Here is a 17,558-nt window from a genome sequence, read left to right on the forward strand (position 1 = left end):
CTTTTAGGTGTAAAGTTACATTTTTGGGGGGGAATTTTCATGTTTTATGAGGTAGGCCTGTATTGATAAGAACTTTTCTCTTAAAGCCACTTTACTGTATCCCATAGATTTTGGTATGTCATATTTCTGTTTCATTTCTTTCTAGGTAATTTTTGATTTCTCCTTTGATTTCATTGATGACCCCTTGGTTTTCAGTATCATGTTATTTAATATCCACATGTTGTGGGTTTTTTCCCCATTTTTTTCTTGTGATTAATTTCTAATGACCCCATTATTATATAATGCCTGTCTTTGTCTTTTATTTCACTGTTAGTTTTAAATTCTGTTTTGTCTCCTATGAGTGAAAAGAAATGAAAAGAAAGCTGGCTACTTCAGCTTTATTTTCATTTCCCTTTGCATGGAATATCTTTTTCCATCTCTTCACTTTTAGTCTGTGCGTGTCCTTTCTTCTGAAGTGAGTCTCTTGTAGGCAACCTACTTATGGGTCTTGGGTTTTTTGTCCATTCATCTACTCTGTGTATTCTGATTGGCAAATTTAGTCCCTTTACATTTAAAGTAAGTATTGATAGGTATGTATTGCCATTTTCTTAATAGTTTTCTAGCTAGTTTTGTAGTTCCTCTCCGTTCTATTCCTCTTCTCTTTTTCTCTTCCCTTGTGTTTTGTGGTTTTCTTTAGTGTTATATTTAGATTCCTTTCTTATTTTCTTTTGTGTATTTACTATAGCTTTTTTCCTTTTGGCTACTGTGAGGTTCACATATCACATCCTGCATAAATAGTAGCCTGTTTTAAGTTAGTAGCAACTTAGGTTTGAACACATTCTAAAACTTTATCTTTTTAATACCCCCCATGTATTATACTTTTGATGACACATTTTATCTCTTTATTTTATGCATCCCTTAAGTAATTAAGTATTGTAATTTTAGTTAATTTTATTGCTTTTGTCTTTTAACCTTCATGCTTGTTTTATGTGATTAATTTACTATATTTATTATTCACCTTTCCAGTGAGATTTTTACTTTTGTGTGTTTTCTTGTTATTAGTTAGTGCCATTTCTTTTCAGCTTAAAGAAGTCCCTTTAACATTTCTTATTGGGTCAGTTTAGTGGTGATGAACTCCTTTAGCTTTTACTTATCTTGGAATATCTTGATCTCTTCTTCAATTCTGAATGATAACCTTGCTGGGTTATCAGCAATTGTTGGCTGGAAATTTGGTTTTTTTTTTTTTTTTTTTTTCCCTTTCAGCACTTTGAATATGTCATGCCACTGCCTTCTGGGCTGTACAGTTTCTGCTGAGAAATCTACTGATAGCCTTAAGGGTTTACTGTGTATGTAACAAGTTGATTTTCTCTTTCTGCTTTTAGGATTCTCTCTTTATCCTTAACTTTTATTATATTAATTATAATATGTCTTGGTGTGTGACTCTATAGGTTCATCTTATTTGGAACTTGCTGCACTTCCTGGAACTGGAAGTTTGTTTCCTTCCCCAGACTAGGAAAGTTTTCAGCCACTATTTCTTCAAATAATTTTTCTGACTCTTTTTCTTTCTCCTCTTCTTCTGGAACCCCTATAATGCAAATGTAATGTTGTCCCCAAGGTCCTTTAGGTATCTTTACTTTTTAAGTTCTTTTTCATTTTACTGCCCTGTCTGGATGAGTTCCATTTTGTCTTCCAGCTTGTTGATTTGTTCTTCTATCTCATCCAATCTGTTGTTCAACTCTTCTAGTATATTTTTCAGTTTAGTTGTAACTTCTGTTTGGTACTTTCTTATATTTTCTGTCTCTGTTGAAGTTCTTACTTTGTCCATCTATTCTTTTCCTGAGCTTGGTGAGCATCTATATAACCATTACTTTTAACTCTTTGTCAGGTAGATTGCTTATCTCCATTTCATTTAGTTATTTTTCTGAGGTTTTGACTTGTTCTTCCAATTGGAGCATATTCCTCTGTCTCCTCATTTTTCTTAATTCTTTGTTTCTATGTAGTAGGTGAATCAGCTAACCTTCCCAGTCTTGAAGGAGTGACCTTATTTAGGAAATGTCTTGTGGGGCTCAGAGGTGAAATTCTGCCTGGACACTAGAGCCAGGCATTCAAGTGTTGTCCCCTATTGGGGCTGCATGCACCCTCCTCTATGGTGAGGCCACAGCTGCTTCTGTGGCATGCTGGTGTGCTGGGCTTTCCCCCAGGATGGCTGAGGGATATAGCTACAGCTGCTGTGGTGTGCTGGTGAGTGAGGCAGCCCCACAGAGTGGCTTGGAGGTCTACCTGTGATGGCTGCACCGACTGATAGTTGGGGCTGATGTGGCAGGAGTGGGTGGGGCTTTCAGTGGAGCACACTGGTGCTAACAAGTTAGAGGGAGAATTTCAAAGTGGTGCCCACCAGCACCAGTATTAGTAAGGTAGTCTGAAATGGCAAAAATGGTTCCTGCCACTGTCTTGCATTCCCCAGGGAACATCTGAAATGGTTCCTGCCTCTCTGGTGATGCTTCAAGATTAGTAAGTGGGTCCCCTTGACCTACAGTCTATATGCTTTTTAATCTGGTGTTTTCATGCTGGCTTTTGTGTTAAGTGAGTCTGCATGTGGGCCCTTTAAGAATGAATCTTCTCTTCTCTCAGTTCTGTGGTTGCCCTGGGTGTATTCCCTTTTGGTTTTTCTTTTTTTTTTTAAATTATTGAAGTATAGTCGATTTACAATGTTGTGTTAATTTCAGGTGTATAGCAAAGTGATTCAGTTATATTATATATATATATATATATATATATATATATATATATATATATATATATATATGTATTTTTTTCTTTTTCAGATTCTTTTCCATTATAGGTTATTACAAGATATTCAATATAGTTCCCTGTGCTGTACAGTAGGTTCTTGTTTATCTGTTTTATATATAATGGTGTGTATATGTCCCAAACTCCTAATTTATCCCCTCCCTCCCCTTTTGGTAGGCATGAAACTGTTTTCTATGTCTGTGAGCATATTTCTGTTTTGTAAATAAGTGCCAAAACTGTGGAATGCTTCATGAATTTGTACATCATCCTCATACAAGGGCCCTGCTAATCTTCTCTGTATTGTTCCAATTTTAGTATATGTGCTGCTGAAGTGAGCCCTGTCTTTTGGTTTTTAAAATCAGGTGTTTTGGGGGCTTGTCTCCTGTGCAGGATCTAGGGGTCAGGGTGCCTGGTGTGGAGCTTGGATCCCTCACTCCTCAGAGAAAAGATCTGGGCCTTTGTGATCCCTCCTGATTGTGGATCACCGCAGCCAGGGTGTGGTTTCCTCCTTGGTGAGACATCTCTCTTCCTCTCCTCATTGTCTCAGTGTTGTCCTTTTACTCTTTGTTGTGGAGGTTCTGTTCCTCCAGCTTTTGGGTCCCTTTATGAGGGGATTATCCCATATGTAGTTGTGGATCTGCTGTGTCTGTGGAAGGAGGTGAGTTCAGGATCATCCTATGCCACCATCTTGAACCCTCTTTCACAAATTTTTTAAATGTTGACCTTGTATCCTCTGACCTTGCTCCACTCATGTATTAGTTTCACGATTTGTTGTGGGGTTTTGTTGTTGTTGTTAGAGATTTCTTGGGGCTTTCTACATAGTCATGCAAATGATTTCTATCATCACATAAACTGCAAATAAGATGGTTTTCTTTCTTTCTGATCTCTATGTCTTTATTTCTTCTGCTTTCCTGGTGAGGACTCCAGTATTATGTTGAATAAGGGTGTTGAAAGATCAGGAGTAAGATCTGCCTTGTTCCTGATCTTAGAGGGAAGGCATTCAGTCTTTTTACCATTATGTATGATACTAGCTGTGGTTTTTTTGGTAGATGTTCTTTATCAGGCTGAGGAAGTTCCCCTCTATTCTAGTTTTCTGACAGTTTTTATTCTGCATGAGTATTGAATATTATCAGTGTCTTTTTCTGCACCAATTTGTATAAGCATGTGCTTTTTATTCTTCAGCCTCTTAATATGGTTGATTCATTGATTAGTTTTGAAATACTCCAACCAACGTTGTACACATGGAATAAACCCCACGTGGTTATGTGTATAATTCTTTATATATGCTGCCAAATTGTATTTGCTAATTTTTTGTTAAGGATTTTTGTGTCTATGAGGGAATGTACTCTATACGTTTCTATTTTTTTCTTATTCTTTTTTTTTTTCAGTACTATCCTTGTGGCTTTGGTTTCAGAATAATATTAGCTTCTTAAAATGAGTTGATAGATATTCTGTCATCCTCTATTTTCTGGGAGAGAGTTATAGAATTGGTATTAATTCTTCTTAATTGTTTGGTAGAATTTTCTAGTGAAACCATCAGGACCTAGAGAGTTCTTTTCAGGAATTTTAAAATTATTAATTCAATTTGTTTAATTTTGTGACTATTCAGCTTATTTATTTCCTCTTATTTAAGTTTTAGTAGGTTGTGCTTTCCAAGGAATTGGTGTATTTCATCTAAACTGTCAGATTTATATGTGGAGAGTTGTTTGTGACATCCTCTTGTCATTCTTCTGATGTGTGTAGGGCTTGTAGTGATATACTCAAATTCATTCCTGATATTGGCTTGTCAATTTAATTGATCTTTTCAAAGAAGTAGATTTTTGTTTCATTGATTTTCCCTATTGTTTTTCTTTTCTCACTTTCATTGATTTTTCTTCCTATATTTATTATTTCCTTCTCTCTACCTGTTATGAGTTTATTTTTCTCTTCATTTTTTTTTGTTACATGAGGAGTCAGCATAGAGTTACAGACTTGAGACTTTTTTCTAATGTAAGCATTTACTACTATACTATCTCTTTCTCAGCACTCAACCTGCACTTCACAAATTTTGATAAACTGTATTTTTAGTTTCTTCAGTTCACTTTATCTTTTGAGTTTCCCATAGACTTTCTCTTTGACTCATAAATTATTTAAAAATTTAGTGTTTAGATTCCAAGTGTTTGGAAATTCTCATGTTGTCTCCTTTTAACTTGTTTTTAATTTGATTCCATTGTGGAAAATCACACTCCATATGGTTTAAATTCTTTTAATATTGTTGAGGTTCTTATGGCACAGTTTGTGGTCTGTCTTAGTATATGCTCCATGGGGACTTGAAAACAATGTGTTTTTGCTGTGTTGGGGAAAGGGTTTTCTGTCAATTATGCGCTATTGGTTGATGGTGTGTGAAGTTCTGTGACTTTCCTGATTTTCTGTCTAGTTGTCCTCTCATCAAGTGTTGAGAGAGGAGTGTTGGAAGAATGTAGATTTGTATATTTCTTTCTTTTTCTTTTTTTTTTTTTTACTTCCTTCTGTTTTGTTCACATACTTTTCAGCTTTTCAGCTCGTTTGGGAAAGAATGTGTGATTGTTGTGTCTTCTTGGTATGTGGAGTCTTTATCAGTACGTAAATTTATATCTGGCCTTTGTAATTTTCTTTCCTCTAAAGTCTAGTTTATCTGGTAATAATATAGTTGATCTTGCTTGTTTTGATAATATTTTCTTGGAATATGTAATTTGGTTGGTAGCCTACAGTTCCTCACCTCTCTGCTGATGGTGTTGGTGGTAGAACATGATTTTTTTCCTTTGGTGTTTAGCTGAGGTGGGACTATTACTTAAAAGTTTTCTGTCTCCCTGGCTGCCCTTTCCTGGTCATTTTGCTTTTCTCAGGACATTTTTGTTGTTGTTGTTTTTCTCTGTACCCGTTGATACTTCTCCAGTACTCAGTTTGGAATATGAGACAAATGGAAAACCCAAGGACCATGTCAGTCCTTCTGCCTTCTTCTCTGCATTTTCACAGTGGTCCTATGTTTATTTATAGTTTATGTTAAGAGTTTTAGGCATAGTTAATGGGAGTAATAGTGCTGCAAAACACTAATAACAAAATACCATACTCTGGGCATTTTTTTTCACTAAAGTAAATATTTATTGGGGGCAGAATCCCCAGGCCATTGCATTTTATTTCTTATTTATTTATATGCTGTGTTGTTCCCAAGAAACTCTTAAAGTGACTGTAATGGATACATAAAAATGGAGACGTTTATTTCTGCCAGCCAATTCGGTTCCTGGTGAAAGATCCCATCCCGGCCTGTAGATGCCTGCCTTCACACTGTGTCCTCTATGGAAAAGAGAGAGAGAATATGAATATTAATTATTTCCTATTCTTATAAGGCTACCAGTCATATTGGATTATGGCCCCATCCTTAGGACTGCAATGTAACCTTAATTACCTCCTTAAAGGTCCTATTTCCAAATATATTCACATTGGGGGTTAGGACTTCAACATATGAATTGGGGGAGGTGCAGTTCAGTCCATGCAAATAGGTAAGTGTGTCTATTCTATCCCTAACTGAAAGTCTGAGCTCTAATTTTTGTTTTATTGAAATTGGTAATAAACATATTTGTGACTATAATTATTTTAATCTTGTATATTTTCCCAGACGAAACATGGAATTTTTAAGGTTCTTAATTCCTCTTATTCCATTTTGTGAAATTTCTTTCCAAACACGTTATACCAGCTTGGTTCACTGGAAGCACTTCTTGCTTCAGTGTTTTGGTGGAAATACTTAGTATAATTTTAGGCAGGAAATATTTAGATTAGCTTCTTGAAGATAAAAACAATATTTCTGTTTTATCATTTTTAGATTTTATTTATACTGTCATAGTAAGTACATATGCTTAGTTTACTTAGATTTCATATTTATTCAGATTAATGTTGATCAATTTCTTTACTATATTCAATCTAAAGGGAAAAGCTCCCTTAAGATTAGTCTGGTCACTTTTCAGCCAGTTACTGGGGAACTTCAGGCATGGACTTGGTGGCCCTACTTATGTGGGAGGTTCCCAAGGTGGCATACATGCCAGGTCAGAGGTCACTGAAACATAGGTGGGCAGAGTGCAAAGTCAGCACCTTTCACTCTGTGTTTTCTACTCACCTTCACTCACGTTTGAATTTCCACACCTGATTCACAGTACTTCTGTGAAAAGTAACCAAGGGCACCAGTGGCAGAAATTCTCCCCTCCCCAGCATGGGTGGCTAGCTTTCTTTTGTCCTCTTTGTTTCATGGCTCTGGAGAGAAAGGGTATCACAGGTTACACAGCTCAGAAATATGGAAAATTCACTTTTACTTCATGGACTCATTCACATCCATGAACTAGGCTGCCTGACCTCTGTGTTGGAGGGACTGCAGGGGCTCTGAGCAGCCCGGGAGGATGGAGACCAGTGCTTTCCCCACATAGAGCCCTGGGAGCTCAGGGAGTTATCCTGGGTCCTGGGTCACCAAACGACTCCCCTAGGAAGGCAAGGGTGACACCTGGGCCCCACCCTCGTGCCCAGCCCAGGTGGGCTGGAACCAACTGCTGTGGAAACACTGCCCTCTCTGAGAAGCGGGCTGGAGGAGTATCTCCTTCTCAGTGCAGGAAGGTGAACAGGAAGCTTGCCTGTTTCTGGTTGTGTGTGGGAAGCTCCATGTCACAATCAGGGGGCTTGGAGACTGAAGATTCATTCCAGTTTTTGGCATCTGGAAGCTGAGATGTGCCCTGTCCAAGCTCCATGGTGGTGCATCAGTGTTTGAACCCTGAGTTTTCTGTCACCTGACAAACAGCACAAGCTACAGTGGTTGGTGTCCAGGAGTGGGGGCTGGAAAGCTGTGAGGGGACAGCCACAGGGCTCTGCTCTTCTTCCCCCCTCCCCCATGTCATTTCGCTTCCACTAACACCGTGGCCGCATCTGTGTCCCCTGAGCTCTCACTCTATATCACCCTTCATTAGATTTTACAGCAAACATTACAAAGACTGTTAAAGGCAAACAAACATATGCAAACAGATGAGTTGACAATTAAACTTACAAAAGACACATAAATAAATAGCAGCTCCCTTGGAGCAAATATTATCAGACATAACAAACTGCAGATCTGGATCTAAACTTTAGATAATAGGAACTAATAAATAATGTTTAAATAATTAAACACAATTAAGAATTGAAAATGCAAGAAAAACGCAAAACACTCTTTAGAAAACAGCTTTGAAAAAAATCACATAAAATTAATAGAGATGAAAAATATAGGCGTCAAAATTAAAAATTCAACTTATCTACAAAACAGAAATAAACCCACAGACATAAAAAACAAACTTATGGTTACCAAAGGGGAAGGGTGGGGGAGGGATAAATTAGGAATTTGGGATTAACATATACACACTACAGAAATAAAATAGGTAAACAGCAAGAACCTACTGTATAGCACAGGGAACTATACTCAATATTTTGTGATAACCTAAAAGGGAAAATAATCTGAAAAGGAATATATATATATATAACTGAATCAGTGTGCTGTACACCTGAAACTAACACAACATTGTAAATCTAACAACATTGTAAAACTAACACAACATTTCAATGAAATAAAAAATTAAAAACTCAGTAGGATCATTGGGTTTCAGATGAGACACGGTCAGAGGAGTAGAGGTAATTTCCTAGATGAATCATAGCCAGCTAAATAGGTGGGAAATATGAAAGAATGGTGAATGGATGCATTGGTGAATGGTGCTTCCTTGTACCAGGTCCTGGTCCAAATGTTTTTCATACGTTTAAAACCTTTTTGAGAAGGGTACTGTTATTATTTTGCAAATAAGTCAAAAAAAGGAAGAGTCATCAAAATAATAGCACAGTGTGTCTGAGGTCATGCAGAAAGCAGATGTGGATGCATGAACCCCATCCTGGATTGACCCCACACTTCACTTAACCTTGTGAGACAGGGCATATGAGTTCCACTCTTGCGTAGATGCTCTCACACGTGGTGGCTGGTATTGTAGGAGGAAATAATAGAACGTGGGAGAAGTGTTAGGAGATGATTTTTCAGAGGAAAGGTAAAATTGTGACCCATATACAGATATAAAAAATGAACACATGCTAAAGAATTTATTTTACTCACAAGACATGAGGGAACCAGGCAGATGTTAGATCCAATTAAAGGAAAAGTCAAACCAGGACAAATGTATATGAAGTAAAGGAATGTTGAGATGAATTGTAAGTGGACATAAAATGTGTTTATTTACAGGGCACAGGAAGTCAAATCACCACCAGTGAAATCACTCCCAGACAACACATAATTTATACATCTATCCTCTGCTTGCAACTTACAAAGAGCTTTCAAAGAGCTCAGACGTAGTCCCATGTCTTGCTCAGAGCTGTATGCTTGTAGCTGTATGCTACAGAGCTGATGCAGTTTTCCGGTGAAATACTTTTTCCTCCAGAAGCCATGTTCCAAAAGAATGGCTGAGAATTTAATAATATTGATGGAAAACATAAATCCTCAGTTTCAGGAGATACAAGAAGTCTGAGGAAAGATAATAAGAAACGGGCACCTAGACAACTTTGCTAAAAGCGGCAGAACGCCCAAAGCTAAGGAGATGCTGGAAAAAATGAAAGAAAAAAAGGTAGTTTGATACAAAGGGATGACTATTAGACTGACTGCAGGCCTTTTAGAGGCAACAGTAGAAGCCAGAAAAAAATAAGAGTAACTTTAAATTTTGAAAGAAAATAATCATCAACGTAGAATTCTGTCCCGGCTAAACCCTTCTTTACATGAGGGGCAAAATCAGGACATTTTCAGGAAAACAAAAGACTAAAGAAGTTACCATGAAGAGGTAAACTGCCACGATGAAATACCAGAAATACATGTATTAAAGAAACTACCAGAATATACATTTAGGAACAGGGTATGAGAAGGAACGCAATTGTTAAAAATTCAGGTAAATATAAACAGTTTTGAACATATATAATAATAATGATGGACTTGAGGGTGAAAAGCAAAGAGATTTAAATGATGGAAAACAGTAACATGAAAGGCAGTATTTGGATGGTACTTGGAGGTAAAGCACTTAGTTGGACTTAAGTTGTTCTGGCAGAGCATAGAGCTGTCAGCTTTGAGTAAAGTATACACGTTAAAAATGTAAAAATCAAAACTGTCTATGATACATTGCTAAAGTGGGGAAAAAAAGCAAATTCTAAAGAGTATTGTATGTAAGATCCAAAATTTTGTTTAAAATATCTGTATGTATGCATGTGCATTATATACAACTGATGTATCCACGTGCATAGAAAAAGGTTGGAAAAAAATGTTAAAGAGGTTACCTGAGTTACAAAATTGTGGGTAATTTTTATTTTTGTTCCTTCAGTCATGTCATAATTATTGCGTCCCTACCAAGAGTTTTCTGTATTTCCCTTTTTATGAATTTGTTTTATTTCTGTAATTAGAAAAGAACAATAAATGTTTGTTTTAAAGGGATAAAAAAATGTAAGAATAACCATCAGAAGCATAAGAATAATTTTTTAAACTTCCAGACAGGTAAGAAGTGAGTAGGGAAAGAATTTTAAAAAGGTGAGAAGCCTAAAGAAATGCAATCAAAGGAGGGTGAAATAAAAAGCACAAAATTAAATAGTAGGAATAAAACCAAACATTGTAACAGACAAGATAAAAGGATTAGGCAACTAGTTAAAAAGACAGAGATCCCCCAACTATATATTTTTAAAAAATCCAGCTATACACCATTTGGATATATATATATATATATATATATATATATATATATATATATATACACATATATATATATGTGTGTGTGTGTGTGTGTGTGTATACACACACACACACAAACACACCATTTGGATATATATTTGAACTAAAGCATAAGCACACAAGAGACAAAAAAAAAAAGGAAAAAGATATACTTGACCAACAGGAATAAGGTAAAATTAGAATGGCTATGTTTACAACAGGAAAACGCACACACACACACACACACTCTCATGTGCACGCACACACACTATCAGAAAAAAGGTGCAATGAAGGTTAAAGGTCAAGTCATAATGATAAAAAAGAAACAAATTTCTGAGAATATTAACAAATTTCACATGTATGCACCTAATAGCTTTGAAACTAATGAAGAAAAATTGGCAGATAGATCCATAATTGTGGTAGAAGATTTTAATGTACTTTTTTTTAGTAATTGATAGTTCAAGAAGGAAAAAAAGTGTCAGGATATAGAACTTCATAATTAACAAGCCTCATCTAATGTAGAGAAATAGATATAGACACAGATAGAGAAACAGATGTGTCCTTGTTCTACTAAAAATACATATCTGGAGAACTAAGTACCCAAATGTGAATTAAAAAAAAAAACTTTAATGTGTGTGAATGTGTGTGTGCATGTGTATATATATGTAGGGAGAAATCCATAGCCTTAAATGCTTACATTAGGGAAGATTTTAAGACTAAAATTTGTGAATTAATTACCAATCCCAAGAAGTTAGGGAAAAAAAATTAAGTAAATAGAAGGAAGAATAAAGAAAAGAGTAGAAATTTATTAAATGAGAAAAATAAGATAGAAATTAAGAAGGAATAAGTTGGTTTTAAAAAGAACTAATAAAATGAACACACCTCAGGGAATAATTATCAAGAAAGTAAAGAAGAGAGAATATTATGGACAACTTTATGCCATTGAATATGGAAACTTAGCCAGAATTTATTTTTTCTAAAAAAATATAAGCTGGTTCCAGACAAAATAGAAAAATAGCCAAGATAAATTGGATCTACCTATCTACCTATCTATCATCTATGTATCTTTAAAATATGCTTTATTTTTAGAGCAGTTTTAGATCCCCCCCCCAGCATAGTTGAGAAGGTTCAGAGATTTCTCACATAGCCCTGCCCCCACAATGCACTGCCTCCCCAGTTATGAACACCCTCACCAGAGTGGTATGTTTGTTACAATCGATGAGCCAACATTGACAAATAATGATCACTCAAAGTCCATAGTTTACACTAAGGGTTTGCTTTTTATGTTGTACATTCTACGGATGTGGACAAGTGTATAATGACATGTGTCCACCGTTATAGTATCATACTAGCTTCACTGCCCTAAAAATCCTCTGTGCTCCTCCCATTTATCCCTCTCTCCCTCCAACTCCTGGAAACCACTGAACTTTACTGTCTTCATAGTTTTTCCTGGTCCAGAATGTCATATAGTTGGAATCATACAGCATGTAGCCCTCGGACTGGCTTCTTTCACTTAGTGGTATGCATTTAAGCTTCCTCCAGGTCTTTTCATGGCTTAATAGCTCATTTCATTTTAAGACTAGATAACATTTCATTGTCTGGATATACCACAGTTTACTTATTTATTCATTCACCTACTCAGGAACATCTTGATTGCTTCAAAGTTTTGGCAATTATGAATAAAGCTGCTTTAAGCATCCATGTGCAAATTTCTGTCTGGACATAAGTTTTCAGCTCCTTTGAGTAAACATCAAGGAGTGTGATTGGTGGATTGTATGGTAAGAGGATGTTTAGTTTTGTAAGAAGCTGCCAAAGTGTCTTTCAAAGTGGCTGTTCCATTTTGCATACCCATCAGTAATGAATGAAAGTTCCTGTTGCTCTACATCCTTGCCAGATGTGGTGTTCTCAGTGTTCTGCATTTTGACCATTTACTAGGTGTGTGGTGGTATCTGGTTGTTTAAATTTGCAATGCCCTAATATCTTCTTTGTTGAGGTGTCTGTTCAAGGTTTTATTGATTGGGTTGTTTTCTTACTGTTAAAGAGTCATTTGTATATTTTGGATAGCAGTCTTTATCAGGTATATCTTTTTTCAAATATTTTCTACCAGTCTGAAGCTTGCCTTTTCATTCTCTTGATTGATATGGGGTTTTTTTGTTTGTTTTTTGTTTTTTTTCCCCCGTATGTGGGCCTCTTACTGTTGTGGCCTCTCCCTTTGCGGAGCACAGGCTCCGGACACACAGGCTCAGCAGCCATGGCTCACGGGCCTAGCCGCTCTGCGGCATGTGGGATCCTCCCGGACCGTGGCATGAACCCGTGTCCCCTGCATCGGCAGGCAGACTCTCAACCACTGCGCCACCAGGGAAGCCTGATTGATATGTTTGTAAAAAGAAATACGAAAAAGTGGGTTTTGCAGGCAAGTTCCACCTAGCATACAGTATCACTTATGAGCATGTATGTATGCATCTTAACTAGAGTATTAACTCACTAAATCTAGCAATAATTTTTAAAAAATCATAACAAGTTTAGTTTTCTAATGAAAAATAAGTTTTGTTTAACTTTAGAAAAATTCATTCATATAATTCATTCTATCAGTATTAACAGAATGAAGGAGAAAAATCATACGATCATCTTGGTAGCTGGGGAAAAATCAGTTGATGGTATTTAATACTCATTTGTGAAATAGAAGAAAACTTGTGTAACCTGATGTAAGGTGTTTACCAAAAGCTCATTTAATGCTGAAACATTACAAGTTCCTATATGTGGAACAAAATAAAGATACCCATTGTCATCACTTAAAAAAATATCTTAAGAATGATAAGAATCTTAAATAACAAGAAAAATAAAATAATGAAATATTAAAGATTAGAAAGGAATAAACTAAATTACCATCATTTATCAACTATATGACTTTTTTCCAGTATTTGCAGGTGTTAAAAAGTATGAATAAATAAGTCTAAGACCAAAATAAATAGTGAGTTATATATTTATTTCTGGGAAAACTCAGTATCATAAAGATGTCAGAATTTCCCAGACTAGTCTGTAAATTTAATGTGATTCCAACTAAAGTCTCAACTGGGTCTTCATGGGACTGGACAAGTAGATCCTAGAACTTAACAATGATGAGTAAAGGGCCAAGGATAGGTAAGATAATTTTTAAACAAAAGAACAAAGTTGTTGGAGACTTGCCCTGCCAAATACCAACATTTCCATTAAGTTGTGATTAAGATGATGTTGTACTGGATCAGGAACAGTCCTATTGATCAAGGAACAGTATTGGGAGCCGAGAAACTTGACATAGGCTTTGATAATATTATCCCATATTATTAATAACATTGTTATAATTCATCCAATGTTACATCCAATTGTTATAATCCATGTTATATGCCATTTAACATATAAATTGGTGGGCAAAGAAAGGATCTTGAGTAGATTCTTCTGGAAGCCTCCTGCTGATACCTAGATGTCTGCCTCCTGGGATCTCTGAAAGGTAGAAACAACTATGAAATTTCAGTTCTGCTCAAGACTTTTTGGTCATGGTCTGTGACAAGCCACATTGCTATCATTTTAACATGCCCTTAACACTTTAGAATAAAATACAAAACAAAATCAAAATAATGCAGAGAAAGGACTTACTACTCTCTTTTGAAATAAAATTAATCTATTCTCTACAGACTTTTTTTCCTCTGAAACCTGGGCATCAGTGGTATCTTAACATGTAATTAGAAGCTTTTTTTTTTTTGCTGTTACCAATGTATTGTTTTTATTTTTATTTTTTAACACCTTTATTGGAGTATAATTGCTTTACAGTGGTGTGTTAGTTTCTGCTTTATGACAAAGTGAATCACCTATACATATACATATATCCCCATATCTCCTCCCTCTTGCGTCTGCCTCCCACCCTCCCTATCCCACCCCTCTAGGTGGTCACAAAGCACCGAGCTGATCTCCCTGAGCTGATCTCCCTGTGCTATGCGGCTGCTTCCCACTAACTATCTATTTTACATGTGGTAATATATATAAGTCCATGCTTTTGTCTCCTTAGGTAGGTTTATTCCTAGGTATTTTATTCTTTTTGTTGCAATGGTAAATGGGTGTTTCCTTAATTTCTCTTTCAGATTTTTCATCATTAGTGTATAGGAATGCAAGAGATTTCTGTGCATTAATTTTGTATCCTGCTACTTTACCAAATTCATTGATTAGCTCTAGTAGTTTTCTGGTAGCATCCTTAGGATTCTCTTCGTATAGTATCATGTCATCAGCAGACAGTGACAGCTTTACTTCTTCTTTTCCAATTTGGATTCCTTTTATTTCTTTTTCATCTCTGATTGCTGTGGCTAAAACTTCCAAAACTATGTTGCATAATAGTGGTGTGGGCAACCTTGTCTTGTTTCTTATCTTAGTGGAAATGGTTTCAGTTTTTCACTCTTGAGAATGATGTTGGCTGTGGGTTTGTCATATATGGCCTTTATTATATTAAGTTCCCTCTATACCTACTTTCTGGAGGGTTTTTATCATAAATGGGTGTTGAATTTTGTCAATAGCTTTTTCTGCATCTGTTGAGATTATCATATGGTTTTTCTCCTTCAATTTGTTAATGTGGTATGTCACATTGATTGATTTGTGTATATTGAGGAATCCTTGCATTCCTGGGATAAACCACACTTGATCATGGTGTATGATCCTTTTAATGTGCTGTTGGATTCTGTTTGTTAGTATTTTGTTGAGGATTTTTGCATCTATGTTCATCAGTGATATTGCCTGTAGTTTTCTTTCTTTGTGACATCTTTGTCTGGTTTTGGTATCAGGGTGATGGTGGCCTCATAGAATGAGTTTAGGAGTGTTGTTCCCTCTGCTATATTTTGGAAGAGTTTGAGAAGGATAGGTGTTAGCTCTTCTGTAAATGTTTGATAGAATTCGCCTGTGAAGCCATCTAGTCCTGGGCTTTTGTTTGTTGAAAGATTTCAAATCACAGTCTCAACTTCAGTGCTTGTGATTGGTCTGTTCATATTTTCTGTTTCTTCCTGGTTCAATCTCAGAAGGTTGTGCTTTTCTAAGAATTTGTCCATTTCTTCCAGATTGTCCATTTTATTGGCATATAGATGCTTGTGGTAATCTCTCATGGTCCTTTTTATCTCTGCAGTGTCAGTTGTTACTTCTCCTTTTTTATTTCTAATTCTATTGATTTGAGTCTTCTCCCTTTTCTTCTTGATGAGTCTGGCTAATGGTTTATCAATTTTGTTAATCTTCACAAAGAACCAGCTTTTAGTTTTATTGATCTTTGATCCATGGCAGCTTTTATTCCTTATAAGATTTAAGATAAGTGGCACCTTAGATTGACAGTCTTTTGAGATAGATGAGTTTCCTCTTTCTTATTCATTTACTTTTTTTCTTACAATATTTTAAATTTTATTACTTTTATTGAGATATAATTGATATATATATATACACACATTTTGTGTTTACTGTGTACATTGTGTTGATTTGAAACATATATTGCAATATGATTACCATTGTAGCATTAGCTGTCACCTCTAACCTCTTCACATAATCATTATTTCTTTTTTGTGGTAGAGCAATTAAGATCATTTTCTCCTTTTCTGCTCTTCCCTCTCTCTCTTTTGAGGACCATGTGAGCTCAGAGGGAATGGGTCTGATGGCTCCTGAGACACTATTCATTACAGTCCTCACCTCATGAGCCCACAGTGTGCTCTCGACAGCACTGCAGTGTACCTGGGGTTTTTTGCTCAGAGATGGGGGTCAGTGTTGTGGGGCAAGATGAGCAGGGGCTGCACCAAGCTGGGATCAGACGGCTCTGCTTCCAGGGCCAGGAGCCCTTTCCAGGGCTGGGATCAGACACTGTATCATACCCTGTGGATGGGGAGCAGGAAACAGTCTTAGCCCAGACCTCAGGGTTCACCTGTGTCCCTTGGGCTCTGCCTGCCTGTGCTGCCATTGACATCTGGAAGCACAGTTTGTAATCCTCCCCTAAGGATGGGCCCTTGGGTCCTGCAGGCATAGCCACCAGTGGTTAGCTCTCAAGCCCCTGTACTAGCCTTGCTGCTTGGGGCAACATCTCATTCACCCCTGCTCCAGGCAAACCTCACCTTCATGAAGCCTCCCTCAGTCCAGTCTACCTCCAGGTTTGTGATCAGATTATGCTCTCTGCTGGGGACACGCCCACCTTTCCTGGTAGGCTCACAGGTTCTGTGAGCCTTCTGGCCATCCTTAGAGCCTGTCCAGATGTCCTCTGCTCCTGACTACTTGACGGATGACGTAGGACCTGCACCTTCAATATTGGGGTTAAATATCCCTCCTCTCCATGGGCACGTCTCAGTGGGAGTGCCCAGAGCTCTCCTCACCAAGTGCAAGCTCATCTGTCCATCACTACCTGGACGAGGACCAAGGCTGATGGAGGGAAGAGGTTTTGAGAGGAGTGGAGGGCCACATGCCAGGGTCGTCAAAAGTCCTGAGGGTGTATCCTGTCCTCTAGTAGTCAAGAAAAAATATGTGTGTTTGACTGTTTTCTAACAGTTTAATACAGAAAGTTTCAGGTGCACACCAGCACAGAGAGAAGAGTGAGCTGAGTTCTGTGAACCCACCCAGGCTCCAGGGTGACCAGATCTGCTGGCTGCAAGGCTGTGATACCATGTGGCCTCAAGGTCACTGTCAGCTGGCACCCAATGGACATCACTGATATTGTCTCCTGGCAGATCCTTTCAGTGGTTTTGGTCACTCATGTTTCACAGGGACTTCATCCCCTGCGTGTTTTCAGACTTAGATATTATCAACAGAACCCCTTTTCAAATAAACCTTATCTCCAGCCCTAATAGTCAAAACAGAAGAAGTGGTATTAGCACATAATTATTACCAGAGTTTACTTTTATATCATTTACGTATAAAATCAATTTGTCTCTGGGAAAGAACCCTAAAACTTCCACAGTGAGTATTAAGATTTGAATTTTGATAATGATGACAGCAGTACATTTATCTCAATATTCTATTTTGGTTGAATGGCATTCAGAAATCAGTCACACAGGTA

General features: G+C 37.0%; 1 protein-coding gene and 1 non-coding gene across 8 annotated transcripts in view; one reads left to right on the top strand and one right to left on the bottom strand.

Moving 5' to 3' along the window:
- Positions 1-17,558, top strand: part of LOC131752023 (neuronal acetylcholine receptor subunit alpha-7) — a 133,374-nt gene that overhangs the window by 91,461 nt on the left and 24,355 nt on the right. The window lies entirely within an intron of this gene.
- Positions 3,002-3,108, bottom strand: LOC131753884 (U6 spliceosomal RNA). Its single transcript, XR_009334953.1, has one exon. It is a non-coding gene; the product is annotated as a U6 spliceosomal RNA (small nuclear RNA).

The sequence above is a fragment of the Kogia breviceps genome, chromosome 3 (genome assembly GCF_026419965.1).
Source record: "Kogia breviceps isolate mKogBre1 chromosome 3, mKogBre1 haplotype 1, whole genome shotgun sequence".
Lineage (NCBI taxonomy): Eukaryota > Metazoa > Chordata > Mammalia > Artiodactyla > Physeteridae > Kogia > Kogia breviceps.